This window comes from Cygnus olor, chromosome 9 (assembly GCF_009769625.2).
Source record: "Cygnus olor isolate bCygOlo1 chromosome 9, bCygOlo1.pri.v2, whole genome shotgun sequence".
Taxonomy (NCBI): domain Eukaryota; kingdom Metazoa; phylum Chordata; class Aves; order Anseriformes; family Anatidae; genus Cygnus; species Cygnus olor.
In genome coordinates, this window is record NC_049177.1 from 20,454,433 (window position 1) to 20,476,768 (window position 22,336).

The window sequence follows — 22,336 nt, forward strand, 5'->3', positions numbered from 1 at the left end:
ATTCAGTAAACTGTTTAGCGTAACAGGTGTGCATGCATGTATGAGTGCACACCTACATCCAGAAAATGCCTTCGACTCCAGACTTTAAACAGAAAAACTGATATTCTACTATTGTGTAAAGCACATATATTATTCACATTTCGCTTGTGGGGAAGTGAACAGAAATTAAAATCTCTCCGGCAATATCAGTGAGAGCACCCATCGCACCAACCCATATAGCCAGAGGCCAAGGCATTGCATCTGCATCACTGCAGAATCTGTAGCCCTATACGAAGTCCTCAGGCAGAAGCTCAGTTGCAGCATCACTCATGGCATAGTAAAGACACCAAGGAAGGGAACTTCATTCTGCATTTCTTCTATATATTTAATGAAGAAATCAAAATGGACTTTCAGTTTCATTTATCATCAGGTTATAAATGGCTACATTTGCAATTACAGATATAACTCAACTTTATAAGCATTTCTTTCCTAAAAAATTGAATTTCCAACTTTAAAAAATTGCTGCTGTATTTTCAAGTTATCTGCTACAATATAGGCAGTATATAGAGCAATAGCATCATGAGATTTAAGTGGTACATAGACCACATCTCATGCCTTCATATAGCAGTACCTTCCACTTATTTGCACATCCATTGCTCTTGGGCAGAAAACAACACATTTTTGTCTTTTTTCATGTCAAAGAAGTTGGTTTTCTTCTGTCATGTACTTTGACCATCTTTTAAAACATACCCCATCAGTAGAATTCTGTCTTCTCTCCGAGATAATATTGTGCCCCGAAGACTCTCCACTAAGAACTGCACCATTTGCTACCTGTCAGATGTCTGAAGGCACTCACTCAAGCAGCCTGCAACTGGAGAGGATTATAGCTCACAAATGCTGCCAGTATCAGGGAGACAGCAAGTAGCAGACAGTTCATTTTACAAAAACTTAATGGACTGTATGGCCCTGGCTGCTTAATACAAGCACTGTCAAGGCATCTAAGCAAAAAGTCTCAGCTGTCACTGCTGACAAGCTGAGCAGAATTATTTGTCACACTAGAATAGATAAGAGATCAGTAGTGTGGTGTATGGTGAGATTCCCATACATCTCCATACTGCAGTCTCAGACAGCAGGCATATGGTTTCCTCCAATGCACTGGCAATATAATATAATCTTACCACGAGGCAGTATGGTTAAATGTTATTCTTTGGTCTTCATATTAACTACATTATCCTCCTCTAGGCTCAGTTTTACATGCTGTAATTAAGACATGATTTCCCCTTCATTTTTTCCTGCAAAAGACAGCATACAAATCCCTGAATAATCTCCAGGTCATTAGCTACTGTAATCCATGTCATCAATATGTCAAATTATACCAGCTGAAAAACTAACCTGACGCATCTGTTCTATCATACAAAAGCTTTCACCTACATATTTCTTCTAACCCCATCAAAAAGGTTATCATTTATTATCTTTCAACACGTGTACGCTAATTAAAAGAAAAAAGACTTCCAAAAAGCTAATTCTTTCTTTGATGCTTGCATACCAGAGCTCTCACTACCGTGGGTTCTGAATGTATACAGTCTACTTCATTAGGATATGCACCATCCTTCTACACAGTAATATAGCCTTACATTTTGACTACTCCTCATAATAAAACAGAAATGAACGCTTCCCATTTATTGATATTTACCCTGCAAAACCATACTGACATTAATACCGACCAAGTGTAACCAGAAATGTGCATATTCTCCTATAACTTGTCGATTACCTAAAACTCAGAAGTTCTTCAAGAATTATATAATGAGCTATGAAAAACTGCTTTGGATAGAAGAGAAAGGGTTATATCTGATGCACAGGTGTTGATCTAGTCCTAACAGCCACTATGCAAACTGAAATAAATTCATTTAATTTATAACTCTACTACTATATTGCACTACCATAGCCTTCAAAACATCATTTTCTGTTCCATCAGCCTGCTGCACCTCATCCCATCTAATATGCGAGTATTTTGGACAAATGTATTTTAACTGAATGATTCATGGCAATAAAGCACAGTATAGATCAGGTGCTTGATACAGGCCTGCAGATGTTAACATAATACAGGCAGCAGCATCACTACCCAGCAGGGACTAATTCACATCCAGAAAAATCAGGTTTTTCAATGCCCTGCCAGACAAACTTCGGTGGTCTGAGTTCTATGCTTCTGATCACAGCCTTTACCTGCCTAGTATACTTAGAAAATAGATTTTTACCAGTAATAAAATTTCTCTAACAGCTTCGAAAAACAGAGGCCTAACCTGAACTAAGGAAAGGACCTCAGATTTTTGTAATACTGACCAAAATTTAAAGCTTTAGTAAGAAAGAGGAATGCTTTGCAACAGGCTACAGGTTTATAAGTGTCTGGGATTATCAGTCAATTCCTTTTCTTATCTGGAGGACAACCAAGTACCTAAAAATGTTACTCGCTTGGAATATTTCGTTTTAATCTTTTTTAACCCACTGGGTATGTACATGAAAATAAGGAATTTATGCCCACCTGAATTTAATAAAGGTAAGTTACTAAGTTTGAGAATATAGTTTTGTGGTATCACTTAAAAATTAAATGTTTTTCAAAACACTAAGGAATGTATTTAAAGCAGCTCTCTAACCATTCTCAGGAGCAACGCATAAACAACTGGCACTTGCTGTCACATGCAGATCTGCCAACCGAAAGCCGATGCAAATTGCAGAAGAACCATTCAACAGATTGAATTGGAAGAGTTTTGCAAAACAAACACCACAGTGCAGGTTTGAAGCGTCAAGCCTACCTCTCCTTTAGTCAACACAAAACCCATATTTGCCTTCAGGCAGATTTCTTAGGCAAAGCTTTTAGAAAAGAATCTGAAGAAGGAATGAAGTAATGGCAAGAAAGGGAAGTAATAACAGAGACTAAGTCAAGTTATACAGGGCTGTCAGACAAGGATGCGTAGAAAAGAGCTGTGTAAGTGACAGAAAATAAGCGGACAGAGGGAAGGCTCCCTATGTTGTACAAATGGCAGCTGTGTGGGCTTGCTGCTGCCGCCTTTGACATCGAGGGCCCTCCTCTGAACTGCTGGGTGGCACAAAGCCATACCTCTTCATATACCTCACTTCTCACATATACTTCTCACACCTCACATATACTCGCATATACTTCTCACACCTCACATATACTTCTCATACCTCCAGCTTCAGAAATGCTGTGAGGTTATCACTGGACGTAACCCAACAAGCACTTTGGCAACGTATTTCCTGGGAAAACCAAATGGAAACTACATCCAAATTGCAATTCTTTTTAACACTGCTTTTCACAGAAGAACATACACCTCTTGAAATGTTCTCTCTCACAAAAGCAATAAAAGCTGCAGTTCTTGAAGTGCTAGCAAGGAATTAAACCCAAGTGAAGAATTCAACTTCAGTCATCATTATCTAGTCTATTTGACATTTGTTAAGATTGTGTGTGTGACTGTTCCGCTTAAAATTATGAACAGGAAACCTCAGCACATCTTATATCTCAAACATTTCCACTTCTCAACAGCCAGTGGATATTTCTATTCCTATATTATTTCCTGCTCACTGTAGGCAAGTAACAAAGTTATCAGCCTGTCTACAGCAGTGAATCTACATGTCACAGAGATGAGGCCTGAAGAAAGAATTACTGTGTATTGCTCTTTTACGCATATATATATATATATATATATATATATATATCTGTAAAAACAGGATGGAAATCTTCTGTAAAAGAACACTCACATGCCTCATCACTGGAGCTAGAATCACAGAATCACTTAGGTTGGAAAAGAACTCTCAGATCACCTGGTCCAACCTTTAACCTAACACCAAACCTAGCTGAGAGTCATTCTCCAGGGCTGAAATTAATTTATGAATAGACTTGTATGTAGTTTAAACCCCCACTAACTCCTCAAATACAGCAGCACACGTGCACGGACCCTGCACAGGTCATGTTGCCTCCAAGCTGAGCCATCACAAGGCCCCAGCTCTGACACAATGCACCACCACAAGCAGCTTCCTCCTCAGTGAAGGACTGCCAGAGGTGCACTGGCCTCCAGAAGACAAGCTCTACTGTCGATGACCATGGAACAGCTGTACTGGTAATGGGGTAAACCCTAATGCTATAGGGATACTGTGCTAAAATCATGGTCTCACAAAATTAGTATCGTGACTTTGCAGAATCAAGGCTCCAGAACAGAAATAGATTAAGTAAATAATGAATAAAAAAATTGAACAAATATGAGAAATGGGAGCATACAATAAAGGCAGCTGCTTAATAATTCACACCTTTGAAAGTGCTTAAAAAGTGGGCAGCTGACCTCCTTAATGAGTGCTCAAAGGATTCAAAAATACCAACATGTGCAGCATTAAATTTAATCAGCACACCCTTCAGGAAAAACTCTGTCCCTATACAGACAGCAAATAACGCTTTGGAACACAGGCAGACAATGAGGCCTGAGAGGGACAACCACAAAAAAAAAAAAGGCAAGTATTTCACAAGGAAAGTGTGTCTTCATACGTCTAGATTTGGAAGACCTGTGCTTACATTTTACTGACAAGTGAACTCCTCCCTTCCAATTTGGCCAATCAGTTAACAATGCGGTATCATGCTTCCTAAGATAGCATTAACGCAATCTAACAGACCAAGAAACAAGAAGATTGCAACATCCTAATTACACAGAAGTACATAACATCAAATGGGCAAAGATAATCACGTAACTCAATAGAAGATTAGGAAAGTTAAATCTCTAACAATTTAATCAAAGCCAAAGTAATTAAATAAGTGTAAAGTTACAATTACAAGACATTAATTCAACTTCTAAATGTTAACACAAACTTAAATTTGCCTTCTACAAACATAAAAGACCAGAAAGCATGCTTTATCAGTAAATAACCTCCATCGAGAATCAATGCACATTTATGAACTTTCTGGTTTATTCAATTTTCCCTCTTCCCTAAAAGCTTTGAAGTGAGGATTTTGAGGCATCTATCCAGAACCACTTCGTAAGCTTGCACTGCAAGATTTCAAGAACTATGTATGTTGGCACAAATGAAGTGCGACACACTGACTGCATCATAAAACTTGTAAGACTGACATTCACAGTTGTAGCAATTCACCCAGATAGCATTGTAATATATCTTCACTTCACTGTGAAAAGAAACAAGGCCTAAACATTAAAACTTGCTGCAAGCCGGTGGAATAGATCCACAATTCTATTTATGCAGCGAAAGGAAAGCATTTAACCTTACCAGCCTTCATCCCAAGTCAAAGTGGTTTGCTGGTTCCACAAATGAGAAAGGCTCTTTTGACCATGAGATAATGCAAAATTTCGGCAGGGTCATTTACACAGCTGCATTATCTCATCCTAAAGATCCCTGTCACTGACTGCTCAGCCTGACATACACAAAAGAGAAGCTAACCCACAAGTCCTCCAGAGCAAGTTTTCCTCACTGCCTACCTGGCAGCTGGTGAAGACTGGAAGACTGTCACCAGGAAAGACGCAAAAAGAATAGATCATCTGAAATCATTCTTCTCCCCTACATCCTGTATCTTAAAAATTCAAAATTATTACAGCTTCAGGAGATAAGAGAAAGGAGACAGAATGGCTTTCCCGGCAAATTAGAAAGCAGTGACTGAAGCAGGTAATTTCTTCTACTTCTCAACATCCTAGCTATTTCTGAGCTTTAATCAGCCATCTCCTCCCTGTGCGATGAACGGCAAACCCCAGAAAGAAGTTTCTAATGCTGGCTCCTTGTGGGACCCAACTGATATATTTTAGCCCGTTTCTTTTTAATAAATGCAATGATTTTAATCAAATTTGTTCAGAGGACAGAAGATTAGTTAAAGAAGAGAAGTAAATGAAACATTAAATTAAGGTATCATTGGGAATTAAAAATGTAATTTTATGTTATTATCAGTGGTATATTATGAATAAAGAATATGCAATATGCAATTAGTATGCAGCACAATATGAACAGCGTTTGAGAAAAATGAATTTGATATGTACGACAGAAAGGTCATGAATTCTTAAAGCCAATTCAATTTGCTTTGCTCTGTTCAATTTTCTCATGGGCATCTGTTTAAATATTTCCAGGTATGGGAGAAAGTGACTACTAAGTTCTGACATACTTTAAGGTAACTGTGGTTCATGACAAGCAACCTGGTAAAACTCCTGTACAAATTAAGGCACTGCTCCTCCAAGCTTGTTCTCATTTGAGAGAGAGCTTCATCCCACATGGAGTTACACAGAAAGTAACGGGACAGAGCAGCTGTTCATGTGAGTATGTCAAACATTAAAACTATGCCACCAATTAAAGTAAAAAAGATTCTTGAAATTTAATTACGAACTCCCAGTCTAAAATTAAAATGTATTATTCAGAAACGCCAAACAGTACATAGAATTATGATGTCCTAAGCCCCTCCCTCAAAATATCCCTAAGGAGAATAGCGAGGAAGACAGAAAGTAATCTCCAGTATGAGCAGCAATACCTTTCACCTGTAAGGTATCATCAAGGGAAATAGCACAGGTACCCAGAAAATAAGACAAATTGCATACTAAAGGCTGCCCTTTTGATTTCCCTTTTGATTTCAAAGCATTTGCATTTATACTCTTTTGTGATTATATTTACGTTTTACAAAGAAATAAAGAAACTGTCTTTTTGACTGAATTCAAAACAGTTTTGGTGTTAACACTAATATCACTGAAGAATTTAATTATACTCAGAGCACTGAAAAAATGTTTCAAAAAATGTTTCTTAGCCCACTAAGCTACATTCACACATATCTGAAACTCTTCATAAAAGAAATGGCAGGTATAAACATTTCTGGTATTGTCCCTTTACTCCACTCACATGCAACAATGCATAAAACAGAAGAAATGTAGATGTGTACACAGGAATGGGCACATTCATACTTTGTGGGAGTAGCCTGTGGGAGCTTGTTTCCAGATTTTTCAACCTTTCCTTTCCTATTTTATTCATTTTGCTCTTCCTCAGAATACTACAATCTTTTGAATTGGAACTCAGATTAAAACTGTATGAAGTAGTCTTTTTTTTTTTTTAAATGCTAAATATACATGGAAAGACAGTACACTAGTTTTGCGAACGTCAGTTGTAATTATGACAATCAATACTATGTAAATGTTAAATTTTAAGTTGTTTTTTTTTTTTTGTTAAAAAGATAAATAAGCCAATGTTACTTTAGAGCATCCATGAAACCAGCAATTATTTCATCACTTTCCTGAAGCCTAATTGCATAGTTTCACAATTATCTGCTTATTCCAACCTATATAATCTACTGACATCTCCTTTTAATAGCTGGTGTTTTGTGCTTCTTCAAGAACTAAATGCACATTTTTGACAAACAGCATTTATAGAGGGCAACTGTGATCATCCAGACTGACCTTATACATTGCACAGACCACAGAAATTTAACTCCCCAACTTCTGCATCAAGCCCAAAGGCATCTAGCTGAGCCGTATTACATCTTTTAGAGAGATACAACCTTGATTAAAATACTTAAACAGCAATACTGTGAATCAATTCAGTGCTTTCAATTTCTCTACAGCTGTGACCCTCAGATTCACAAATTTAGTGAAGTAATTTCTTCCCTACATTCACTACAGAGGTCACATTTCCAACTTGCTTCCTAAGGTTTAAGCATTTAATAAAACCTCTCAAATTCAAAAGACAATTCCTACTTCCAATTAGTTCTTGGACCTGATATTAGACCCAAGTTTTCCCTTTATGCAAAAAGGAAACGCAGTCAGAAGCTTAGAGATATCAACCAAGTTCCACAGCACAAGACAGTTTATCCACAAATACCTAGAGCAAAAGGAGAAAATGTTGACTACTGACTACAAGAAATATATAGAGAACTCTCTCCAAAGTGTTCTTGCAGCCTAGAGATCAATAGTTCTGTGTTTAAGCTTGTCAACTTATGAAGCTACATCTCATACACTGACCTTCTCGACACAGATATCAAAAATGCAATTTCAAGAGTTCTGTTTCACGAGGGACAGTTTTGTAATGCACTTATTTCAGGGGTCAGCCCTATTACACAGTTAAACACATTAAATACTAGTGAAACGAATTTAAAATTCTAAGTGCGACATTTCTTTGTCTTTATTTTTGAGATACAAAATCACTTACATGTTGTGAAATTAAACTACTGAGATCACACTTATGCCACACAGCTGCACAGCTGAAAAACAAAAGCTATTATACTTAAAGATCTGTCAGTGCTTGGCAACAGTGACCAAGGTGACATTGGCCTCACACTTATATAGTTAGAATTATTTACATGGTTCTGTTCTTTAACTTTCAAGTACAGTAGCTTTGACGATTATCTGTTTCATGGCTCTCATGGAGAAGACCACCCTACCTTCTCTCTCCTTTTGGATGTTTACTGAGCAATAAACTATTTAAGCATCCTCAGACATACTGCCACATTTCTCCATCCGTTCTAGTCCTGCTCATGGTAACAGATCTAACACTCATGAGAACAAAGAAGGATATAAAAATATTAGAAAGTATCCAAAGAGGGGAACCAAAAAATGATGAAAGGACCGTAGGGTATGGCTCATGAGGAGCAGCTCAAGATAACTTTGTTCAGCTTCTAGAAGAGTAGACTGAGTGACGGCCCCATTGCTGGCCACAACTTCCTCATGAGGAGGAGTAGAAAGAGAAGCTCTTGTCTCCCTGGTGAGAGGAGGGAATGCCTTAAAGCTGCATCAGGGAAGGGCCGGTTGGATATCAAGAAAAAGGTCTTCACTGAGAGGGTGGTCAAGCACTGGAACAAGCTCCCCAGGAAAGCGATCACATCCCCTTATTTTGCTGCTGTTAGCCTGATGTCTTCTATCAAAACCAAGGTCTCTTCTTTTTTCATTATATTACAGGCATAAACATGTTTATGTAGAATATCTCTACCTCACAGCTCAATTATTTCAATGTATTCTTGGTTAGTTTATATCTTGATCCTACTCAGAAGTTTATTGTTAAAAAGAAGGCAAGTGGGCATTAAAGAGGTATTTTATTAAGGAAATTAGATGGCTCTGAAAGCTTCAGAAGTCAATTTTTAGTCATAATGCTTTAATTTTTCAAATCATTTAACTACAGCTTGCCTTTACCCTACTCCTCGCATCGTTGCTGTGATTACTTTAGATGATCAAGAAAAAAAAAGCAGCATGGCAAAACTGCAAGTAAAAGGTCACAAAATATTTTCAGTGATTGAGTTTTGCCTTTGAAATTCATATCTACATATGATTTGGTAACCTAAGAGCAAACATGAAATCAGCAGATTAAGGGTATTCTCCTAATTGAGGCCCATTTAACAAGCAATACATATCTTATAAGATACTGACTCACTGCTTGCCTTTTTCATTCTTCTCATGCAGAAGACTATAAAAAAGCAGTGTGTTTAACTGATTAGACAAAGATAACTGCTTACTCAGACTAAATAGAGTTTAAAACTTTTGCTTAATCCAGCTCTTAGGACTCAAGGTCTGACAGATAAAAAAACAGTGAACATATTACTGTTTGAGAATAAACTCAAACACAGAAGATATTTACTTTTAACTAATGAAAATAATACTAATTGGTATTGCCTTCACAGTAGAGGTGTGCTGCTGGAATGCAGACAGGCAGAGATTATTCAAAACAGAAAACAGGCAGTGATTTTGAAATGTTAATTAGAAACACAAGGGATATGAAAGAGTAGCAGAGCAAAATGAATGTGCTGATTGTGAGAAAAAAAGGGAAGCGTTTTAGAACAAAGCATCCAGGATAACACTTCCCATAAAAACAGAAACATGTAATAGGCAGAATAAAGAGCGTGCACCTACAGTACCTACAGAAAACCCAGTAATTTCGCCACACACTGACCATCAAGCCATCTTTCTACAACAGAGCACCTATAGACTCATCAGGTTTACTAAGGGCCAACTGCATCTCCCACAGATATCAGTAATAGTTTTCTTAATAGACTGATGGACATGGAAAGGGATACCAGAACAAAAGAGAAAAAAATGCTTCATTTAGATAAGTTGCACAACTCCCATTAAACTGGAAGAATTGTAAATTAACATTCACAGCAGTGATAACAAATAAAATAAGGACAATGCAGATGTCCAACACAACAACGTTGTCTCTAAATTGGAGAGACGTGGATTTGATGGATGGGCCACTCCGTGGATGAGGAATTGGCTGGATGGTTACACTCAAAGAGTTGTGGTCAATGGCTTGATGTCCAGGTAAAGATCAACGATGAGTGGCACTCCTCAGAGGTCAGTATGACCCAAACCAGTCTATGATTCTGTGATTAATTTGTTCGCTACCTAGATTTTGTGGAAAGATTCAAGACATTTGAAATTTAAAATGCAGGAGATAAGCAATAATTTGCCTCTACTGTTTGCTTCTATTGAATTTCAAAGCCACATGAATTTTGACACAATTTCACTTTTTCTGCTAACATTTCCCATGCACTTTGTTTTGATGCCTTCTTTAAAGCTTCTCTCACACCATATAAAAATGAAAAACTCAGAAATCAATAGTAAGTGAACCTGATTCTAATGTAGATTACTATGAGTTGTAGTATCAATTTAATCCCACTAAGATTAATGAAATACAGCAGAAGTGAAAGGCATCAGAAACTTCTGCTTGTATCCTCATGTGGAGCTCCCTGCAAAAGGAAAGGTGACTGAAGGGTAGAACTGAACATTTTCTATTGTGATACAGTATAGACAGCTCTAAAAGAAAGAACTTGTTATGTAAAGAAACCACTTCAGTGTTGTTGTACTCCCAAAACAGGAAGAAAAAGGCAGCTAAGCATAGGAGTAGTTTATTTTCCTACAAAACGTGAATTTGGAAGCTCGTATGTAGACATGGAAAGGTTGTCAATTTAAAAGTTTTAGATTGCTTTAGATAGTGTCAAAAATACTAGAGCCATTATCACAACCCCACTGCACATGCAGCTATATCACTTGGTTGGTTTTTTGGCTTTTTTTTTTTTCTTCTCTAAACTGATCTCTCTGAAACAGGGCCAAGTTGGTTTCAGTTTGTCTCCCACCCCTTACACACATTTGAGGGTTGAGAAGGAAAGATTGCACAGTTTTAGACTGCTTGAACTGCAGGATTGGAGCACATACAAACACAAAATGGTTGACTGGAAATGACACCAAAATTAACACGCATACTTATTTAACAAAGAGAACCTACTTAAGGGTCTGACTTTACTTGGATCAGTAAAACCAGAAGCAAACTCATTAGGAGACCATCCATGCTGTAAATTAGAAAAGACTTAAGCTTGTATCATAGTAAATTCCCCACTGTTGCAGGATGCAAAAGATATTCCATTTAAATTCATATTTATTTGTTGCAACACAACTTGCTAATGCAATATAATACCAAGAAAAGGGCTCATTCTGAAAAAATATTTATAATTAAACACTTATTGGGTTTTATCAATACTATTTTTTTTAAGACATTAGAATCACCAATTTGTTACTTTATCAAATAATACAGTTTAAGACCAGAACCTAAGGATTACACGCAGTTATTGCAAATCAAATTATTCATTTACAATTCAAACTATGATAAGCTCTCTTCGTATATAATTTCATCTATTATAATTAATGGATCATAGAAGACTAGTTACTAAACACATTAATGACATTTTAATGCAGTCATGAAAATTATATTGTCATAGGAGTCTTACATACAAAACTAATGGACTATAAAGCTTCGTTGTTTCAGTAGGTAATACTGGAATTAGATCATTTATTTTCTAAGATAATCATTCCAGGCTGACCTCCACATAAAATGATTTTTGTTTTTATACATGAAAAATATATGTATACATATATACACAATAGACTATCTCTGCTCCAATGAGGACAGCAATATACCAGAAGTCTAAGAGATACAAGAAAACATCCCTTAATACAACCTGTTTTCTTCTCAAACTAAAGTATCTTCAAGAAATCAGTTTTCTAAAGGAATTCTACAGTTCGATCAGTTCAATGCATTACATTTGCGTGAAGCTTATTCTTGCAAGTTAAATCTCTCACAATTCTTGAATATGTAGGAAACCAACAACTTGGCATGGTCCACTAGTTCCAAAGGTTCACAAGGATCCAGTTGTGTTTTCCACTGAAAGTCACCAAAACCAAATCACTACTTTTTGGAAAACATCTATTTCTTCAAATTCAAGCATGCCTTTCACCATGAGTCCTGAATTAAGCTCCTCCTCAAAAGAGGAAAGGAAGGTTGCTACATTTCAAGTTAAGTTTCAGAAGTGGAAACAGAACAACTGGGACTCTGCAGTAACATCACTGCTGATCCTATATGGGAAGAGATTTACAAATTCTAAAATAAAGACTGCAATAAAACAAATACCACATAGATTAACAGATGTTCGAGATTAAAAAAAAAAAGGAAAACATTTGAAACATCCAAGAATTCCTGTTCCCTCGCACTCATCTTCAAACACCAAATGACCAGTGTCATGACTCCATCATACACACATGTACATTCACTGCAGGCAATAGCTTAAAAAAAACACAAGTGACTTCAGTGGCTTTTAGTGAACCTTAACCCGCCATAAAATTAAGAGCAAGAGTACGATACTATTTGACTGCTGTTTCAGCTCAGTGATCATTTTGTGTTTAGCATGTCAATCTAACAAACAGAGAGCCCAGAAGAGGCTTGCAGGACCTGCTTCCCACAGCAGGTAGAAAGGAACGGTTTCCATTCCACAGAGCGTACAGCATAAACCGATCTCGACATCACAGGACACTGTGAATGATGTATTGAGGATGAATGGGATGAATGTACGCTAAGTAACTTCAGGGTGTTTTATGATGTTGCCTATATTCTAGGTTAATATGAGATTTTTATACTAGCACGTTACTGCATCTGAGGCTACTGGAGTTATGCTGCAGCTTCTTTACCAGATTGCAGTATATTTCTTCACATTTCCTGTCTACTTTGAAATTTAAGCAAGCCCAGGGGAATACAGCCATTCGGTATTTGTGTTGATAGCTTAGCTGCTTTGCTGTCATGTCTCTCAAGAGAACTTGTTAGGTGTAATACCTCTAAGAAAAGGTTTAAGTAACAGTTTGTTCCAAGTCCTGAGAAAAGCAAAAATAATTTTAATTATGTTCTCATTTCAATACCAGACCATCTTCTTTACTATGACAACCAACTACATTCTGCATCACAACAGATTTTGAAAAAAAAAAAAAAAAGACATCTCAGGCTCCTTAAGCTGGGAAGACAGTTTTATTTATTTAGCACTTGGTATCTGAAATGCCTAACATAAAGGAACTATAAAAAATATTTGAACAGGTACTTCTTATTGAAAAAGGGAACAGAAAAATCTGAAGCATAGCTTGAAGACAAGTCATAAGAACGTTTGCATTTGTCAAGCTTCTCCTGATCCTTAGGTGTAGAAAAAACATGAATGAAAAACATTGGAGGGGGAGGAAGGTAGCATGCTTCTCACAAACTAATATTGCTGTTGAAAAGCTATAAAACTCATCTTTTATTGAAAAAATATTATTATAAAAATTACAGAACCACCAAACTATTTAAAACTAAAATGCCAAGGGCCACATCCCCTATTTTCTGCTGCCTCTACTTGGCACACTAGTTCTGCCCCCACCCTTTCCTATATTTCTACTAGTTGTGTCTCAACATGGATGTACTAGGCAGACTTGTTATATTTATGTTGAGGGGAAAGGAACTAACAGATAAATGAAGAACTGAACATAGAAACAAAAAAGCAGAGAAGAGAATGGATTAAATAAGCTTTCGGAAGCCCTGAAAGGAAATGGAAGGTACTTACTACTTACACTGTAAAGAAAGCAAGAGTACATGTACTTATTTTTGGCACAGTACTTTGTAAATGGGGGAGTGGGGCAAAGTGTCATCTTATGTTTTAAATGAAAAGTTCAAGAGTGATGCACCAAAAAAATTGTCTTCCAGATGAGGTAAATCAAGCGCACAAAATTATACTTCTGAAATCTAGCCTATCATTTTCTGAAAGATTCATCTTACAAGTGATGACTAAAACAGCGATAGTACCATCTAGGATAAAGGATCCTATTTATCTGAACGTCATACTTTACGAGCTGCATCTTAGATGTTATTTTTATAATAAATGTCACTCAGTCAACTCAAAGCAAATTCATAAGGTCTACAACAAATTCAGTGACTTCCAAGGTAGAGGGTTTTAAGAGGACAGCAAGCACAGCTGATTTCAATAAAAGGCATAGATGGACTTGGAGGAGCAGAGGTAAAAATAGGAATACTTAACCCTTGAGGAGAAGTTTCCAAAAACACTGCACCTGCCTACCCTCAAAAGTCCCTCAAGCCTGTCTCTAAACAACGCATTGAAACCTGTGTCTTTTAAGTTCAGCTTTCTGCAAGGGAGGGGAGCTGGAGGGTTGGGTTTTGTGTTTGTTTAAAAAATATTGAGTCATCATTTCTTGGTTATGGATTTAATTTTTGTAAAAATAAAATCATTGCAAAATATTTCTCATTGGAAATGCACTCTTTTCAATAATACATTGAGGTACCTTAAAGCAATTGAAGTGTTCATACTACAACTGTGAAATATTTTGCTTTGAGTAGTGCTGTATGTATACACAAACTGAATCTCCACCAGACAGATTCAGGACACTGCTGAAATCCATCACAGCTTTGTCATTGACCACACCAAGATGAGGATGGTTTATTTATATAGATATAAGCCTATTATTTCTAACAAAGAAAAAAAAAATCCATAGAACTGACAATACATTATATAAAGAAGCCTTAACTAAAGAGCTTTAACTGCAGTTTGATTTACTGGTCACTGGTCAGTACTGCCAATCACTTAATGTCATTCCAACCTCACATTTTTGCTTGATCCTTCTTCCATTAAAATAAATGTCAAAACTCTCCCATTAAGTTCATCTCCTTCACATGCTTTAAGGTAAAGGAAACACTTTTGAAGTCGGAGGTGCCATATCTAGAACAATATAGTCTTAAAGAATAACTTATGGTCATGTAGATGTATAAACTTGCATATCGCCTTTGTATCATTCTTGAAGGTTAACAGTGAGGTTTCCCCCATTCAGATAATCATACAAAAATGTACAGGGCAAATTTTCTGGTGGGATGATAGTTTAATTTTAAGTTAACAAGCAACATATTCTGAACTGGATTCGAAGGTGAATGCCTATCCACCCTGGGAGCACTTTATCCATTCTTTCCCATGAGAACACCGGAACTGAAGTTAAAGTATTCAATGAAAACATGTTAAAGTGTTCAATGGAAACAGTCCCCGTCTTTGCCTAGGACTGTTATTCAGCCCTGGAAAAGCACAAAGCAAACATTAAGTGACAGAGCTAAAAAGAATACCAGTATCACTCTGAAATATAGAGCATTTGGGGGGAAAAAAAGTCTTTCTTCTCTCCCCTAACCGCTATTTCATTTTTAACCTGTGGGGATACAGGAAGTAGCAAAAAATGAAGGACTTTTTTTTCCAATTTATTTTCTTCTTTGAGATGTCAGATTGCTCTCACACCTCTTTCCTGAACTATAGCAGGGTCAAAAGCACCTATTTAGGCTTCCATAATTTAATGTTTTTCACATTAATATAAAAATAATATAATCATAGAATTATTTAGGTTGGAAAAGGCCTTTAAGATCATCAAATCCAACCATGATCACGTACCTTGGCAGTTTTGAAAAACTGTTTTGCACACCACTCTAGACATTTATCAACTACTAAATCATGATTATGTTACACTGCTTAAACGAAAGGCTTGTTGCAGCGTAACACAAAAGGGGGCACGTAACCTCCTAATAAGACCATGAAAGTACTGACTGAGAATGTCAGAGCTGGGGTTAAATTTAATGTTTACTTAATTGTACTTCTGATTTTTTTGTTGGGCAGTCCCAAGGTCTTTGCCATAGCAGAATAAGAGCCTAATGAACACTTTAGGTTTGCGTCACAAAAGGAACTGCAACAACAAAAACAAGATAAAACACTGTGGATTTTTGTGAAAGCAACGCTTTGAGAATATTTTGGGAATATCCACCTCAGAAGAAAAAATGTTCAGAATTATCATCCTTCAAATTTACAGTACACAGCTATTGTTTTATTACAGAATCACAGAAGGGGTGAAGCTAGAAGGGAACCCTGGAGGTCATCTGGTCCAATCCCGGCTCAAGCAGGGACACCCAGGGCAGGTGTCCCAGGACCGGGTCCAGGTGGTTTTTGAAGATCTCCAAGGAGGAGACACCACAGCCTCTCTGGGTACTGTTCCAGTGCTCAGTCCCCCACACAGCACAGATGTGTTTCTTTATGTTTAGACATAACCTCCTGCATTCCAGTTTGTGCCCACTACCTCTTGCCCTGGCACCAGGCACCACTGCAAAGAGCCTGGCTCCATCCTCCCAAACACCCTCCCTTCAGGTGGTTACAGACACGGGTAAGAACCCCCGAGCCTCCTCTTCCCTAGACTGAACAGTCCCAGCTCTATCAGCCTCTCCTCACAGGAGAGGTGCTCCAGTCTCTTGACCACCTTGGTGGCCCTGAATTGGACTCTTTCCAGTACGGCTGTCCCTCTTGTACTGGGGGGGCCCAGAACTGGGCACCGTGCTCCAGGTGCAGCCTCACCAAACCGAGCAGCGGGGAAGGATCACCTCCTGACCTGCTGCGATACTTTGCCTAGCACAGTCAAGAGTGCCACCAGTCTTCCTAGCAGCAAAGGCACATTGCTGATTCACATTACTGGTTTGGATGCAAAAGCTCACCATCACCTGCAGTGAAAGATTCTTCTTGTGTTGGCACAAAAGTTTTCTAGTACTCTTCAATCCTCACGAGAAGACATATATTTTGTGCTATTTCTTTAAGACAGAGTACATAAAATTAAAAAGTAGCATGGAATGTTATGATAAATACTTCCATTTCCAGTTTGCTACAAGCAAATTCACTAGAAGTATGAGTCTTTTAGGAGTTTTATAAAATAAATATACTGTTCTAGAAAAACTGTACTTTGCTTTACAGATTTGTTCATGGAAATACTATAGAACTATAAAAGTCATACACTATTGAACAGTCAGAAAAGATTAATTCAACCCTCTGCAGAATTAATATGCAATACTGAAGGATTACACTTGATCCTCTGATCACGTTATGATACCCTATGGAGAGATTCAACTTTAACACAGCAGCATATCCCTGTTGATGAAAACACCGTTCAAATTGCGTCATTTTAGTATATATACAGTATAGTAGGTTGTGACAAACTACCTTCTGCAAGTTTGTTTTTTTTTTTAAAAAAATGTTAAAATCTGAATTACTTCTGAATGTTAAAAATCAAGAACATTAATCCAAATTACTTCCCAAAACTGTGGAAAGATAGAAATAAGAAAATGCCCCTAACACTCTGTGTGAGAAGAGGCTTCCTTTATAGGAAGACATCGTGTAAAATCTTGGCTCCACTGAACACCTGTTGGAATCAGCATAACCTGTTTCTATAGCTACAGAAAAGTCACAGGAGTTCTGTTCAGCCCCCATTAATCATAGCTAGAATTTCCAAAAGTGCCTAAGGACTTCTCTATCAAATAGAACCATTATTATTAACTCAAATGCAATTCATTGATTTTCTTAGCATAATACAGGTCTATTTGCAAGCATACGCACATTGGAACCAATTCTGAATGAAGTTTGAAACCATTTTGTTCTAGTAAATGCAAAATAAGCCCCAGCAGCAATTATCATTATTTGTTGCTCAAACAAATACTATGATTTCACGGGGAAAAAAATTAAAATGCATTAGGTCCTGCTAACACTTTCGAGCATTGAAACTATTCCCAAGATGTTCTTGCTAAAATAATGACTCGAGGAAATTAGTCAAAGATGCTTCCCTCTACTCCCGAATACATACTACGCATAGATGATCATCCTACATGCATTTCAAGTCACTCTTTTGACTAAAGACTCGTACTAACCTGTAGGTGCTGAAAATGAGCTTCCTCCCCACCTTTGCTCTGCTGATTAAACAGCAATTAAACTATTTTAACATTAAGCTACTTCATGGTATTTTCCTGTACAGTTTTGGGGGTTTTCTGATAGTTAATCTTTGACCATCATTAACACATTACAACTAGAGGAAACAGAGTAATCAATTAAGTGATTAGCTTTGCCCTATCCAGCCCCCTAAAATTACATGGTTCAGGCTTGACCATTGTATAACAAGAAAAATGAGTAAGACTCATTTTACCACATTATTCTTGTTTGAATAGTAAATGACCTACAACCAACTCATTCAGCCTTGGTCATGACGAACTACAAATTATTAGCATTGTCTTGGGGGCCGCTTCTGCTCACATGTCCTTTCTGCTATGAATTCTCCTACACCACTTGAAGCAATGCTATTTATAAGCTATCTACACAAAACTGTTCAGAGGAAAACAGATTACAATTTATTTTTTTTAAACAGCTAAAAGACAGCAGCAGCACAAAGGGTTAGAAGCACCAAGAAGTCAATAGCACTCAGCCTCAGATATAAAGAGGTGAGGAACCATTTCTTTATTCAATGAGTGATCTCACTGAAGTCAGCGGAGTAACAGTGCAAGTGAGAAGAGGTGCTGGAAACTGGCCTATTTTAAGAACCTGAGGATCCTTTCTCATTAAAATTGATCTTCTAAGACTGAAATAGTAAGAAACTCATGAATACTAACTCCTCCAAATCTCATCTTTTCCCACTTGACCAGGTTATCCTCCTTTATTTCTCCCCCACTTCAATTACTTTTTCTTCTTATATATAAAAGACATCTTATGCCATGAAGTCATGCATTTGGGGATTGGGAAGGGTCTACAGTTCATCTCACTGAACTATGAGACCCGTGTGTCCCCATGACACAGAAATATACCATCTTCTTATTAATTTCAGTAGGAAGACGACTTTTTGTATGAAAAGGTTTGCAAGAATATTCTTGGTTCAGATGCCAAACAAATCACTGCTGTCATCATGAACAGCAGAATCTAGTTACTGGACCAAAAAAAACAGTTAAACTGAACTTGTAATAGTTTCAACCTTTTAATTTGCAGTTCAAGAACAGAAACTGATTCAGAGACACAGATCTCAGTTCAATACCTTCTTGCCTCGCTCCTGACTGAAAATAAGTTTCCTGGAGGTTTGACTTTCCCTAGGCTTACTCCCTACTTGCAAGTTTGCAGTGAACTAAATAAGCAGCTGTGGTGTTCATGGGCTTCTTTATTATCATCATATTTGTTATTTGATGAGGATCTTAGACAATCTCCCACTAAAGTTAGAATATAACTTGTGGTAATTTTGCTGCTCGGTACATTTCATCAGTTGCTTGTAGGGACATCCAGCAGTTGAGAGAAATCTTATGATTCAGGACATTCCAGAAGGAATTCTCTATACATGCAATCAGCTGGAGTGCAGAGATCTACATATGCATAACTACACATCAGAATATGCCCAGCTTAATAGAAGAGGCTGAGACAAGTCAATGTCAGCAACATTATGAAGCTAAGTATCATTACTGCATGCAGAGATTTGCTGATGGTTAAGTCTGAGCTTCTGCAAATCTGCCTAATCATATTTAGCCAATACCTTGGTACTGTTTCGAGGCAGACTGGAAGTGTTCTAGATTTCTCTCAGCAGCATTGCTTTACTCATAAATGCATGCTCATACAGATTTGAGATGCTACAGGCTTACATTTAGATTTACCTCAAAACAATTTCCTGTATTGTTGAAGTCAAATATATGGGGGAAGGAGGCTGGGGGATGTTTAGAGCTGACAATGCTGAGTTCTATTTCAGTTTTATCCAAGTTTTCCTTCCCTCTCTTTGTTTACAGTAACAGTAATAATTAATTACACAAACAACAGCCTTGAACTGTCTGTTCTATTCAATGAAATTATGTTATCAGTTTTTACACTGCCAGAACTCATTTTCTGTCTTTGTACTGGATTCAGATCTCAGATTTTACTCTAGCACAAACAGAAGAAAGGAAAAACAAATCAAGGTTGGGCAGCCCGCTGCGGATAATGGGATATTAGAGATTGCCTTACAGAGTCTTGTCAAAAAGTTTGTACTAACACATAAATAGGAAAGAGTCTGTTCAAAGTATGAATTAAGCATGTTCTTCAGTAGTTTTACTTATATTTTGAATTTTAGTTAAAAGAAAAAGCATTCAGAAAAGTTAATAGTTATTTTAAACTGTTTTAAATTTGTTTCAAAACAAATTCCATATTTTTTATTTTAATTAAGCCAAAAGGTAATATCAGAGCTGTAAAAGAGCTGTGAATGACTGATATCTGTAGTCTTCCATCTGAAGATCAAAACTTTCATGTTAAAATCACACAAGCATCTGACAAACGTGCATACACTAATGCAAAGAAATCATTGCTGTGTTAAAGACAGAGCTAATGAGGCTACTTTACAATCCCAAATGAATAAGGAATAGAAAATAAATCTGCATAATGGGAAGGTAACTCCATCCACTGATTTAGTTTTCCCTTAAAGAGCCCAGTTCCTTCCTTTATTCCCTAGGAGTTTCCAGAGTACAACAGTGACAGCAGTTTGATGTTCTTCAGTTTTTTTTTTTGTTTGTTTTTTGTTTTTTGTTTTTTTTTTTAAGTCTTATTAGCAATTGTGATACACTTCAATAACTTTAAAATATGCCATAAAGAGAAAAATAATGTGCACTGAAATAGAGACTTGCACTGTCTGGCAGATTGCAAAACATGCGTGAATCTCTTCTGAAGAATCCCTTCAGAAATATTCACCCAAAGCATTACATAACAGTTCCTACTATGCAGTGTGAATTTACTTTTTAAAGCTAATAGAAAGTAGCAAACTCTTCCTATTATCATTTGCAGGTTACATTTCTTACACAATTGCACTTTACTACTGAACATCACAGAAAATGCAAAGACGACCCAAAATTGCTCTTAAGAGTAGCAGCAGGCTTGTCATTAAAAACCTTTAACTCCTATCTGAAAGATCACAGGCAGTCCTATACATGTTAATATGGTTCTTTTTCATGGCAGTTTTAGTAAAACTCTGCATGTATTTTTGAATGTTATCACAAAAAGGAAGTTCAAGCCGAAAATAAGACTTTTTTTTAAAACCAAAAGTGACCAGTAATTTAGGTAGTTCACTGTATCTAAATTATCTCAAGTATTTCTTATAATGAAATTCCAACAGATATCCATTCTTATGCTCACACTTTTGTGTTTAAAGGGTTTATTGATAGTACTCATTAGGTTCACTTTCCCTGCCAGCAAATACACAAAACAGCTTACCTTTCAATATGTTTACAAGCAGCAATATGTACTTTAATAGCTTTATAATGTACATTGAAAGAGTATGAGAATTTTTAAATAAAAATTAAGGAAAAGAACACCATCTACTTGGAAGCATATATTCTTTAGAAAAAAATACAATTGTAGGTATATGTATTTTATATGGATAGTACTGCTGCACGCACATTTTGCCAAGTAATTACCATAAGTCACAGATATTTCTATGTAAAAGAAACTATGAAATAAAACCATTATGTTAGTAGAATTCTCAAGCGTGGATTGTGTTCTGCAGCTTTAATATACATTCTCCAGGTAATTGGTAAGCATTTCTAGCATTTCATCCTTTCTAAGCACTGAAAAGGCAATATTATTTAACTGGTACACAAATGTTATCAAGAGGTCATAAAACCCAGGGAGCTTACCCCAGGTCAACAGAAAGAAGCCCAAAACCGAAGTTATTTCCAATGTCCAGACGAGAAATCTGAAAAAAGAGAATAACAAAGGGTTTGTGACAAAGCTGACACACAGTACTCTGAAACGAACAAAATCAATTGTGACATTTTTCATTTATTTGTAAATGCCTCTTTGGCAGTATGCTCACTCAAAACGACAGCTGACTCTTATAGAATAGGGGAGGTGATGGTAAAATAGAGGAATCCTGACAGTTGCTTTAATGAGATTCTGTATTAGGACCACTCGAACACTTTCCTTCTACAAGGAGTATGCCCTTCACTTTCAATCTTCTATCCCCCAATGTGGAATGCATTAACCCTATGAAAAACTCTACTCAGCCTCCTCTAATCAGCATCACAGCTCTTCTTCCTACCTTCTTTGCTATCTCACTAACATTTATGTAGGTAATCCCTCTTTCAAGTTCTCATTTTACCTACAAATAAGTAGCACAGAGCAAAATTAAACTTCAACTGCAGAGTATTACTTCAAGGAAAGACTGGCAGCAGCGTATGTGTAGTAGAACACGACTCCTGAAGC

At 36.9% G+C, this 22,336-nt stretch overlaps 1 protein-coding gene across 4 annotated transcripts in view; it reads right to left on the minus strand.

The window, feature by feature from the left end:
• The window catches only part of NAALADL2 (N-acetylated alpha-linked acidic dipeptidase like 2), a 437,725-nt gene that overhangs the window by 377,509 nt on the left and 37,880 nt on the right, over positions 1-22,336 (minus strand). For all 4 annotated transcript variants that reach the window (XM_040567010.1, XM_040567016.1, XM_040567011.1 and 1 more), the window contains exon 2: positions 21,769-21,827. The gene's annotated coding sequence lies outside the window, so the exon portion shown is untranslated. The remainder of the gene's footprint in view (positions 1-21,768; positions 21,828-22,336) is intronic.